We start from the raw sequence: 12,515 nt of genomic DNA on the forward strand, positions 1-12,515 counted from the left end.
CTTTTTATAGAAAAGCAAACACTTCAAAATTTAATTTTAGTGATTCAAATAATAATATAACAAAATAAATAATAAATCAAGAATAAAATAATATCGAAAAAATAATACAAAATCATCCATATATATATATACCATACTATACTATTATAATCAAAAAATTATGATAACACCTTCCAAATTAAAATTTAAACAAATATAATTTTATTAAAAAAATTAAATCATGTATCTAATATAACTACAAACTTTATGAATTATGCATCAAAGCAACCTATAGGTTGTAGATTGTAATAAGATGACTTTTTAAAATTTTAACCTTCAATAATATAATACATAAAAAATAATACCTAAATATTATACTAAGCGAAACATGGTTTCGTTCCGTAGATTGGTTAGCATCTTCTTAAAAAGTATGTTAAAACCATGCAAAATAAAATTTTAACAAATATAATTTAATCAAAAAAATTAATTTCATGTATCTAATATAACAACAAACTCTATTAATAACTACAAACTCAATTAATTACTCCCTCCGTCCTCTTTTGACTTTCGGTACTGTTCACGGTAAGCGATTGACTACTAATTTACGTCTAATCTATAATATCAAACATAGTCATGAGTGATCTCGTTGGATTCGTATTTATCAGTAATTTAATACAGTGAAATTTTTATATTTAATACTAATACGAATTTAAAGATATTAACGATCAAAAGTGTGTATTGGCACACGTGTCCAACACAAAGAGGAAACGTTTTTAGGGACGGATGGAGTATTATACAACTTAATTTCTAATTGCACTCAACTTCAATCTTACTATTTTTGTAGGACTTGCCGAAAATAATTTTAGTAATTCAAATTATAATATAATAAAATAATTAATAAATAAAGAGAATATTAAAAAAACAAATTATTCACAAACACCACTACTATTCAATAATCTCACTTTACTATATTATTATAAGCGAACTATGGTTCGGTTGGTTAACACCTTCCTAAAAAATATGTTAACATATTCCAAACTAAAGTTTCAAAATATATAATTTAATTAAAAAAATTAAATCATGTATTTAATATTACTACAAACTCAATGAATTATTATCCAACTTAATTTCTAATGGCACTCAAACTTCTTTTTTTACCTTTTTTAGGGAAGCAAACACTTCCAAAATTAATTTTAGAAATTCAAATTATAATATAACAAAATAGTTAATAAATCAAGAAAAAATTAAAAAATTTAATATTAACAAAAATAATACAAAATCACCAGTATACACCACTACTATTCAAAACTCATACTTTCCTATAAGTTGTGCACCTAAAAAATAAGTTAAAACAATCCTAAACAAAGTTTAAAAAAATATAATTTAATTACAAAAATTAAATCATGAATTTTATATAACTATAAACTTAATGAACTATTATACAACTTTATTTTTAATCGCACTCAACTTATATTTTACCTCTTTTGTAAGGAAACAAATAATTCCAAAATTAATTTTGGAAATTCAAATTATAATATAACAAAATAGTTAATAAATCAAGAAAACATTAAAAAATTAATATTAAAAAATAATAATACCAAACCATCCACGTACGAGGACTTTTAAAATTTTTAGCTATTTATATTTTGAATCTTCAATAATATAATATATACAAAATAATACGTAAATATTATTCCAATATAAACGAAACATGATTTCGTTTGGTCGTTTGGTTAATATGTTAAAACCGGCACGACACGACTCGTTAAATCGGAACGGCACTGACTCGGATCGGCAAACCGCATCGGCCCGCCGACCCGTTCGAACTCCAACCCGTTCAACCCTTTCTGCTCAACCATTCTGCTCAGCACAGACACACATCACATAATTGTTTATATATTAATAAGTAAAGCATGCAACTGATTGATTGTTTTGTTATTATTATAATTAAATTATTAATAGTCGTCATTGCTTATAGGCTTACAACTGCACAACACGTGTTAACACTTAACTTCTATCTGCTTCACTACTTTGCCATAAATAATTGTATATAAAAAAAAAAAGCAAACCAGCCCGCCTAGCTCGCTAACCCGCTAACTAACCCGCTAATTCGCCCCACCAATTCTTTAACATCTAACTTGGCAAGTCTATTTCTGCACTTCTGTTGTTGACTCGTCTAATTCGTATAACCCGCGAGCTGGACACGAGTTTAAATTTGGTGACTCGGCACGAACCCGGCACAACCCCGTTTACTAAGACGTGTCGTTCACGAGTCCGAAGATAGGTAATTCGGCCCGTTGGAAAATCGGCCCGGCACGCACGGCCCGCTCGTTTGGCCACCTCTACCAACAACATGACGGGGTCAAGTAGTCCAGGTTATTATACGTGCTAACACATTTTTTTACGAAGTATTATTAATTTACTAGTATTTATGCCCGCTTCGCATGGGCTTCCTTCAACTTCTGATGATAATATTATTTAAACGATATTATTCGTACCTTTCAATCCACTATATATCTGTATTAGTTTAATTAATACTGGCTACATAGAAATATTTTATATAATTTTAATGTTTTATTTTAATTTTTTTATAGTCGCGAGAGCTCATGGATTTGAGACAACCATCCAATCATACCATATGATGAAATATTGTCATGGTGTGGTATATGCTAATTTCGTGTCTCCCGTAACACTATTTTTTTTTGGACATTGGCCTATATATAGAACAATTACTTTATAATTGAGTTTATGAAAAGTAATGAATATGAACTTTGTTTTGGTTAGGATATCTCAAATCAGTATAAGGATTTTGTTGACGGAGGAATTTGGTAACAACAAAGTTTGAGGTTTCTCACTGGAATTAAGATCTATGACGGTGGTTCTTCGCTGAAAAATCAAGCGGTGTGTGGTGGTTTGTGGTTGTTTTAGGCTGAGATTGATCAGAGTAAGTGGTGGCTCCCTTATCAGCTCTCAACTTCTTACCCCTCTCAATGTGCCTACGTACCGTTTATATAGGGATCAAGCCTGACATAGTTCTTGGGGAACAAGAAATCTAATGGGCTTAGACTTCCTATTCCTAGGCCCGGTAGAAACCCATCCAGAATTCATCTTCCGCTAGCTTTAGGAATGTCCAACTATGAGGCCCAACCGCGAAGGTCCAAGGCTCATCCGTAATCGCAGGATTTCACGGATAGTGCATCTCCCTGCGCAAGGATAACACTCCGCTACAGCTATCTCCCTTGATTTACGGACGCATGTATAGCCACGGTTCACCCCAAATGCCGGACGTGTCCCTGTCCCCCGAATGAGGATAACCCACCAGATAACAGGACAGGTGATCCCAAGCTCTTGAGTGCAAAGTGCAGGATGACTCTAAAGTTCTCCAACGAGGACACCCGTTGAATACAAGAACAGAGTTCCCAAAACACATACCAATAACAACCCCACATCACCAACGAGGACACCTGTTGAATATAGGAGGAGGCCTTCAATCATCAGGCATACCCTTGGAGGCCTTCAAGCTTCTCACAAACATCCCCCTCCTTGACCGTTTCAAGGAGGGAATTCTTCAAAGAGTACCTGCAACATATACGTTAGTGGAAATAACCCTCCATTGCTTCTTTCCATGTGTGCCTTGCCCTGAGCTCAACCTTGAGAATACTTTTACCACACATAGGACGCGTTCTAAGACATTGGGCGCGTCCTGACCTTCTTGAAGCTTGTATTGTTCTCCAGCAACTACCTCTCATGACATTCCACAGAGATAGGACGCGTCCTACCCCTAGGCGTGCACCCCTAAACTTCCTTGCCATAGGACCATCTTCCAGTAAAACTCCCATCATGGTGGACGCGTCCTACACACATGGACACATCCTGACCTCCTCCTTTGCAATGCAACGCCGAGTTTGACTCTAATTAACCCGCGTTTGACCCGCATTGATCCAATAACAAAATTTGGGTATAACAACTACCCCCCAAATTCCATTTGCAGTTGAAAACAAAATTGGAATTTTACTTAGAAACCACAAGCAAAATTTTGGATTGCCCCTTTGTTAAACATCAGGACGCGTCCTGAACACTGGACGCGTCCAAGATTTATATTCCCAAAATTGACCGTTGCGTGACAGCTAGTGTACACATCAACCATCCTCTTTTCTATAAATACCCCAAAACATGACCAACATTATCATCTTATTTTCTCTCAACAACCACCGCCGCCACCGTTAAACAGGAGTTTTAAGTTCAAAAATTCGGTGATTCAACCGGCCATTCTCTGAGTTTCTACAGTCGATTGAACCCCCAAGTTTCAAGGTACACGAATCCCCTTTCATTTCTTCATTTCATTGATTAAATCTCTCACAATATGCAAGAAACTGTTCGTGTTCTCTTTTTCCATATAACTGTTCTTCCTTTCCTCATGTGTGTATATATGTATATATTTGTAACATGTTTTGCTCTTTTGATCTTGAATTAAATGTTTTTAGGGTTTAAATGAACTTCCCCCAAATCAACCATAATCGATTCAACTTCTAATACGTTTCAGTTCTTGTGGACGCGTCTTTATAGGGCGCGTCCTACTATTCGCATAGTCTAACTGTCATAAGCTAAGTCATCTCAATAAGAAGAGAGTAAATGTGTCATCAGACTAGGACGCGTCTTATTCCATACCTATTAACAAATTTCCCTGCGTTAGACTTTCTAGGATGCGTCCTCACGCTAATCCTACTTTTATACTTCTTTTTCTTTACTTTTATTTCTCTTTTTTAAGTCATGGACGCGTCCTCAAAATTTTTCCCTTCTTGTTTCAGCTGGAGGACGCGTCTTCATCTTCTCCCTTCCATCCGTTCAAGGTCCTCAATAAACGCCTTGGGATTTATTCTCCACCTTCTATTTCTTTCACGCCTGAGCTCCCTGAACTTCATACGACGAATTCCTTTCTTGAAGCAGAAACACGCGCCTTTGAACTTCTCAAATCAAAATCCTCAATAATTTAGATTCTAGTTCTGACTATATGGATCATGTCCCTATAAGCTCCAGGATGGGAAAGAGAAGATTAAAACATAAAAGAACTCCAATCCTCAACACTAGGTCAGCCATTGAAGATTGGACCGATGATGAAATTAATCATTCACAACACAAAGTCATCTCGGACGAGAACGCGTCCCCATCTGCTCCAAATGCATCTCCTTCTGGGGACGCGTCTCCTGTTTAGGACGCACACTCTCCTCACAATGAGGGTGAGTTTGAGAAAAGAATTCCCCGGCCTGACAAATACCCCATCTCCCCTCAACAATCTATCTCTCCATTGGAGCATTGGGAACTAGACGATGTAGAGCTCGATTTCGACTGGAAGGAGCTTGAAGATCTCCCGGAGACAGAGAAGAATGTCTGGAGGAAGAGAGAAAACAAATTAGCTTGTGTTGGCATGAAATCCATTGCAACAGATTTGGAGATTGGGTGGACAATGAAGTATTATGACATGGAGGACATCTGGGAGCGTCCTCTTCAAATGATGAGGCGTCATATATTTAATATGGAAAATCTAAGGATCTCCAGGATGGTTCTCACTCCAAAACTCATTTCCTTGGGTGTGGGCGCACCCCTGCATCCTTACATTAAGAAGATCTTGAAATGGTACGACGTTTCCCCAATCCAGTTGTCCCCAAACTCCTACAAACTAGCATGGGCCTTATACATCATGTACCATAATTTGGGGTTGGGCGTGCCCTTCATGAAAGAATTCAGCGATTTCTTTAGCATCAGGAAGTCTATCCCAGGCTACCACTTCTTGGTTGTTAACAAATGGTTGATAAATAAAGGGTTTAATAAAGGTAAAATCAGCCATAAGCGAGACTGGAAGGAACCACTCTTCTATATTTATGACGTGAAAAAGGCTCGTGTACGCTTCAATCTAGAGCCAAGTAAGAAACACTAACAAGACACGTCCTCATTTTAGGACGCATTTTGCTTCTAAATTTTCTTTTCCTTTTTTCTAGATTTTGACATCCTCGTTTCTCCTTTAGACAAAAGAACCCAAAAAGAGCTAACTGGAAAAAGAGAAAAAAGAGAGCAAAGAAGGTGCTGGCATACGTTGAGAAGCACTTCAATCTTAAAGAGATGATTACAGAAGCCAATCTTAAAAAGATTGGGGCTTTGTCCGAAAGGGTGGGTTCCCTTTGTAAATATCGTGAGTTTTATAATGGGAAACCCATCCTTACAGCTTCGGAAAAGGCTAGAGGGCTCAATGCCACAGAACTTGTCCAGCTGGACATTAGTAGACAAGTAGACTTGAAACAAGGTAAGAATTGTCAATCATAGGACGCATCACGGACTCAGGACGCATCATACATGCATCTTCATACGCACGGCTTCCATTTTACCTGACATATATACATGCATTTACAATCTATACATTTTGATCTTGGTGCGTCTAGCTATTAGGACGCGTCTTAGTATCCTTTATATGATTTATATGTTTGTATAAGAATGCTACTTTGCATGGTTCTCACAGGATACGTCATATCACACAGGTGGCGTCCAGTCTCCATAATAATTTTTATTGTGTATAAAATCATTATGTGCACTTTTCATTTTAATACCACTATGTTATATCACATAGGGCGCATCCTTATAACTTGGTGCGTCCATTTCTAATATTTTTCCATGTTTATGTCACAGATATGACTTCTCTTCCCAAAGGGTTTGCCATTGGTGTAAAAACCCCAAATTTTGGAACTTTTTGAAACCTTGAGTAACTTTTGCTGATGATGCTGATTAAGGAAAATTATCAGACCACACTATATAGGAGTACTGTTATGGAAATTCTAAGATCGTATTAGTATTCCATAAAGTAAATAAGTGTATGTAAAGATCGTCAGAATCCAAATTCGAACACTTTGATTTTTCCCGAAAATCCACCAGATACCGAAATAATTGAGTATAAGATAACATGATTAAAAGGATTTAAATTCAAGGATTATAAGAGAGGATCATAAAAGGAATATAAAATATTGAGAAAGGTTTAGGGGAACCCAAGTAATAAGATCCCGGATATGATCCCTCGAACGATAAACGCGAACGAAAGTTAAGCGAACCGTATAACAGATAAGCGGTCATTAGCCAAGTAATTAAGGGTTAATCAAAGAGGTTAGTGGATGATGATGTCATCACACCAACCAGAAGAAGACAAGTGTAACAAGATGACCTAAGCTTGATGATATAAGCATGACAAGTGGGAAGGATTGGTTGGTTGATTGTGAGCCACACATTTTTCACCATGGTAAATTCCATGTAACCAAGCTAAACACCACACAAATCATCAAAACACAAATCAAGAAGCTATTTCTTCTTCTTCTCCTTCATTGCCTCGGCTTTTCTTCTTTAAACAAGAAGGAAAATTTCAAAACTCAAGCTTCACTCCATCATAAATCAAGAGGTTAGTCTCTATAGCTCCTATATTTCATAAATAAGAAGAGCAGGTAGTTTGAGTGCTTAAATCCAAGTTTTTCTAGCTCAAATAAATCATTTTAGTTTAGGGTGAATAGTAACTTTCAAGAACAAACTTTTGATTCTTGATTTTATTTGTAAGGTCAAGGTAGCTTAAGCATAGATCAAGGCTTCCATGGACATTCCAAGGATCTTTTATTGATTAAAAGCTTCAAGAAGGTATAAAAAACTTCAAACCCTAAGCTTTACTTTGAATGTTTAGGAGTGGTTTTGATTGTTATAGTATATGAGAAGCATGATGCTTGTGTGTTTCAAGTTTGGTTGGGTTTGTAGTGATTTGGATGATTGAATCTTGTTTATAGTTAAATAAACTAAGTATAGTTAGTAGTTCATGTTTAGGGTTGAATGAATTGGAAAATCTTGAGATGTTGGGACTGATTTGGTAAGGTTTGGATGAGGGTTGGTTGTATTGTTGATTGTGAGTTGGATTGTGGTTGTTTGGAATGTTTTAAAACTTTGGTAATCGCGTATATATAGTCGTCATAATGCCCGATTTACCTTAGACTGTTTTAGTTCTTAACTTCAGGACCTGTGACCTCACTGTAAGATTCTGACCATTGCCATGTTTAAATAGTTCATGTTCCGAGCTTCGTTTTGATATGTGGTTCGCTTGAATCCGATGTACGGTTTAGGAGAAACGACCGTTTTAAGCAACGGCGTTTCACGAACGAACCATTACCCCTCGCCTTACTTTGAAACCTTGGTTAAGGCCCTTAAATGACTAATTGGAGTATGAAACAATTATGTAAAGTGGATTAGTCAGTTGTTGGGGTACTCGCAAAAAAATCGCCTTAAAATTCTTAACGGTTAATTTATTAAAAATGGTGGAGCCGAGGGTACTCGAACGACTTATGTGATTCGTTAAGCGTAGAAGTGACCATAAGCGAACGTTAGGGTTCAATTGGTTAAAGTCTAGTTTCTTAAGCGACCGGGGTTTAATTCTGACTTATGTTGTTGTTCATAGGTTATCGGACCCACTCTAAGCTTAAGTCTATCCGGGAACACTCAGGCAAGTTTTCTACCCGTTATACTGTTATTGTGATGTAAATATATGTATATGCATATTATGTATATGCATTATCTTGTGATAAGTGCATGGTTATTATTAGCAAAATCTTGCCATATATTGGAGCATGTGATATCATATTTATATGCATGCCTGTTTCGAAATCTTGATATCTAATTGTTGATTCAAATGCTTATAAGTTGCATAATACTTATGCTAGAGATAAGCAGTAGATGCATATACCCTTAGTATAGGGGACCCAAAGGTGAACATTTTCTAAACCGGGAGTCGATTTTTCCGAGTATAATATATATATATATATATATATTTATATATATCGATATAGTTTTCAAAACTATTAATCGAATAAGGTTTATTCGATAACTTTATTTTAATTAATGAATACTATTTTGAATATTCATTCGAGGACTTATGATTCCGCTTATTTTATTAAATAATATTCTTTATTTTATTAAAGAATAATGTTTCGATAATTGCCAAGTATTCGGAAAATATTGATACTATCAAATCATTCTTACTTTAAATTTTTTCCAGAGATTATTTTCAAACTTTATCAAAACTATTTTTGGAAGGTTAGAGCGGATCCCAAAACTCATTTTCAAATTTAAGATCTTCCTTTCGAAGGGGATTTAAATACTCACTCAAAAATCTGAGGTATCCGGCTCCGTGATGTATTTTTATATTCGCAACAAGGTTGCTGTTTTGATAAAAGAGTTTTTGATTACTTACCCAACACTCGGGAAGTAAAATTCTTGGAATAAGTTAATCTATTAACAGGCATCGCTTGAGAAATATCTGTGAGTTTTCCTTTCCAACTAGATACCACTTCTTGGTGGAGTCGTATCAACAAGTTTCTACTTGGGGAAGGGGGGATGAGCTTTACGTTTCAGAGTCATGGATTTCATCTGAACTAGGAGTGGCGTAAGTGGTCGAGTGGCACCGGCCCAGCCTTATTATATTGGCCCAAATGGCCGGGAAGTTCCGCTAAGACGGTCCATTCCTTTGGAGTCCAGGGTTCGGTTGACAAGTAAATCCGACTGTTCTCCTCTACATGTAGAAAATGGCGGGGTTGCACTACTGCGACTGATCATCGTAAGTGGTCTTCCTGGCACGGCAAACTCCCGTAATGAGTTCATCATCCAATTGGATATTTCTGCAACACTACCCAGAGCACTTCGATAGAAAGGCTATGGCTGGGCGATTGTTGAGTGTTGGCAGGGTCGAGTTTTCAAAATGATGTTTTCATCAAATGAAGTATCTCGTAACTTCATTTCATTTTGATGATATTTCAAAGATTGATTCTATACAAGTTTTGTCGTGTAGCTTCATCTATGGGATGAACTATTTATACCTTGAACGGGGGTAGTTCAAGTAGTATTCGGAAAAAGATATAAGTATATTGGAGTATCTTGTAACTTCATCTTTTCAACTTATATCTAGCTAATGTTTATCTTATGAATGACAAAGGTTTTTAGAAAAACGTTGAGACGAGGTTAGATATATGAGATCACCTTGCAACGATATTTTTATACAGCTATAGACTGGAACATTGTTTATATTATACATGGCAGAGGATTTCAAAGATTTTGAAAAGTATATATACATATATACTAAATATTTTGTGACTTGGTCGCATTAAGAGATCAAACTTGGTTCATTTCTTTTTGACCAAGACTTTCATGAGCACTGTGAGAATGCTCATATTTTGTAAATTATTATGCATATTATTTTGGTGGGCTTGTTGCTCACCCTTGCTTTCTTCTTTCATCACACAACAACAGATATACAAGATGATCAGGACCAAGCTCCCAATTCGTGAATGGATAGGAAACGTTCCGCAGTTTCCTGTAGGCGTTGATGCCGTGTAGCTGAGGTAGGATCTACCAATAGGCTAGGCTTTCAACTTTTGATATACCAGACTTATGTATATTTATGAATTGTAATAATGGCAAAGAATATGTAAATTTATTCAGAAACCCTTTTAAGGTGTAATGGTTTATAATTATGGAACAAAATGACTTGTTTTATTTTGGATATTCATCTCTGAGACTATAACTTGTGGTGTGTGTGTATAGTGGGGTCACAGTACACAGTAGTTGGTTGATTATTAAGATTAAGTATTATTAAGGGAAATGGAAATCGTGACAACCTGGATCCCCGACCCCGGATTCGGGGGTGTTACAATGGGGGCATCCAAAAAATTGAGAGCAAGGAAGCAAGCTCCCACGAAATTTGATCCAAAAACCAAGGATCCTACTCCTGTTGTGGTTCCTTCACCTCCCCCCAAGATCATTGACACCACTCTGGTAAACATCTCATATAAGGAGGACGCGCCCTCAAAGCTCCAGAAGACAGTGCCTGATGACCAATCTTTTGTCGTGAGATATCTAGGTGCGTCCTCATATGGCACTTTCACAGAGGAAGAAGTTCGAGTCTGGACCTTCAGGACAAAGGAGCAGACTGAGCAAGCCATTGTGAGGGTTGCAGCCGAACTCCATTTGCATGCAAGGCAAAGTGCCAACATGGCTGCCAGACATAGCGCGCGTCTTGCTGTCATAGACACTACAAAAAGTGAAGCTGAAGACAAGATCAAATCTCTGCAAAAAAACATTACACTGCTCACAAAAGAAAAGGATGCTGAAATCCTTCAGTTGAAACAGGATAAGGCGCGTCTTGAGGGTGAGAAGGCACAACTTGAAGGAAATGTCACCTCTGTGGAGAAGGCTATGGAGAGCGTAGTCACTCTAAATTCCACCATGCAGATGGAGCTTGATACTCTGAATGATGACAGACTGCACGGCTGGAAAGAAGAGAAGAAATTGGTGTATCAAAATAGGTTTGCAGCTGGTTTTGAAGAGTGGTGTTTTGGGTTCATAGCAAATGACCCAAAATACACCTTCTCCAAGTTTGATGAAGATACCCAGAAATGGGTAAATGATTTCAGAATCAGGGCTGCAGACTCTATCAAGAACAAAAGGATTATCCTAGGCCTGAAAGAGGACGACGCGTCCCCTGCGCCTTCTCCACTTCAGGCCCAACCTCCACCTTCTTCTCCAAAAGACCAGGACAAACCTCATGACGCACCCACTTCTTAGGACGCGCCTTATGTTTATTATGAACTTTTTCTGAACTATTTTAAGGGTGCAGGTCCTTTTAAGCCTTGCAAGCTGTAAGCTTATGACTGTGTATTTGTTGGATGATGCACTTTGAATTGTTCTTAATTTGCTTGCCTTTTTATCTCTTAAATATTTTTATCATGCGGGCGCGTCCTCATAGATGGATGCGTCAACCATTCATTTTTTTAGAAGGCAATAACGTTGAAGTGTTGCAATTATTATATAAAATGTCAGATTGGGCGCGTCCTATTACGAGACGTGTCCTTCCTTTATATCAAAAATCATTTATGTTTCCCCTGTTGCTCTCTCTGGTGAATTATGTAGTGGACGCGTCTTCATAGTTGTACACGCCTTATATTTTGTAAAATCTTTTCCCAGGGATAAAATTACTTCAAATTATTAACTTCATTTCAAAAATGTTAAAAGTAGAGCATTACCCCGAGAGGGCGCGTCCTATTAAGAGGAGCATCAACCTCAGCCATGGGCGCATCCTACGTAACGAGGGACGCGTTGTGTCAAGGTAAAAATATTTCAAATGACATACAATTTTTAAATAATCATAGCTTTTATTGAATAATGCCCTCTAGTATCATAAGTGCACCAGTCCCACGTCTACTATGCTCTGTGGGGAATTTATTCGAAAAGTGACCCTTCAACTAGTTCTAAGGTAAGTAGTACAAGCACTACCCCCTAGGTTAGGAGGAATTTTATTGCTTCTAGCCTATAATTCGGGCACAACCCTAAGTATATAATATAAACATGATGTGTAAGGGGCCAAAGTCGCGCCTTAATGATAATACTTTTGAAGATGCTCTACATTCCATGCTCGCGGAACCAGCTTTCCTTCCAAATCTTCAAGGTGATAAGTCCCCTTCCACAAGATTGCC

The sequence above is a fragment of the Apium graveolens genome, chromosome 5 (genome assembly GCF_009905375.1).
Source record: "Apium graveolens cultivar Ventura chromosome 5, ASM990537v1, whole genome shotgun sequence".
Classification (NCBI taxonomy): Eukaryota; Viridiplantae; Streptophyta; class Magnoliopsida; order Apiales; family Apiaceae; genus Apium; species Apium graveolens.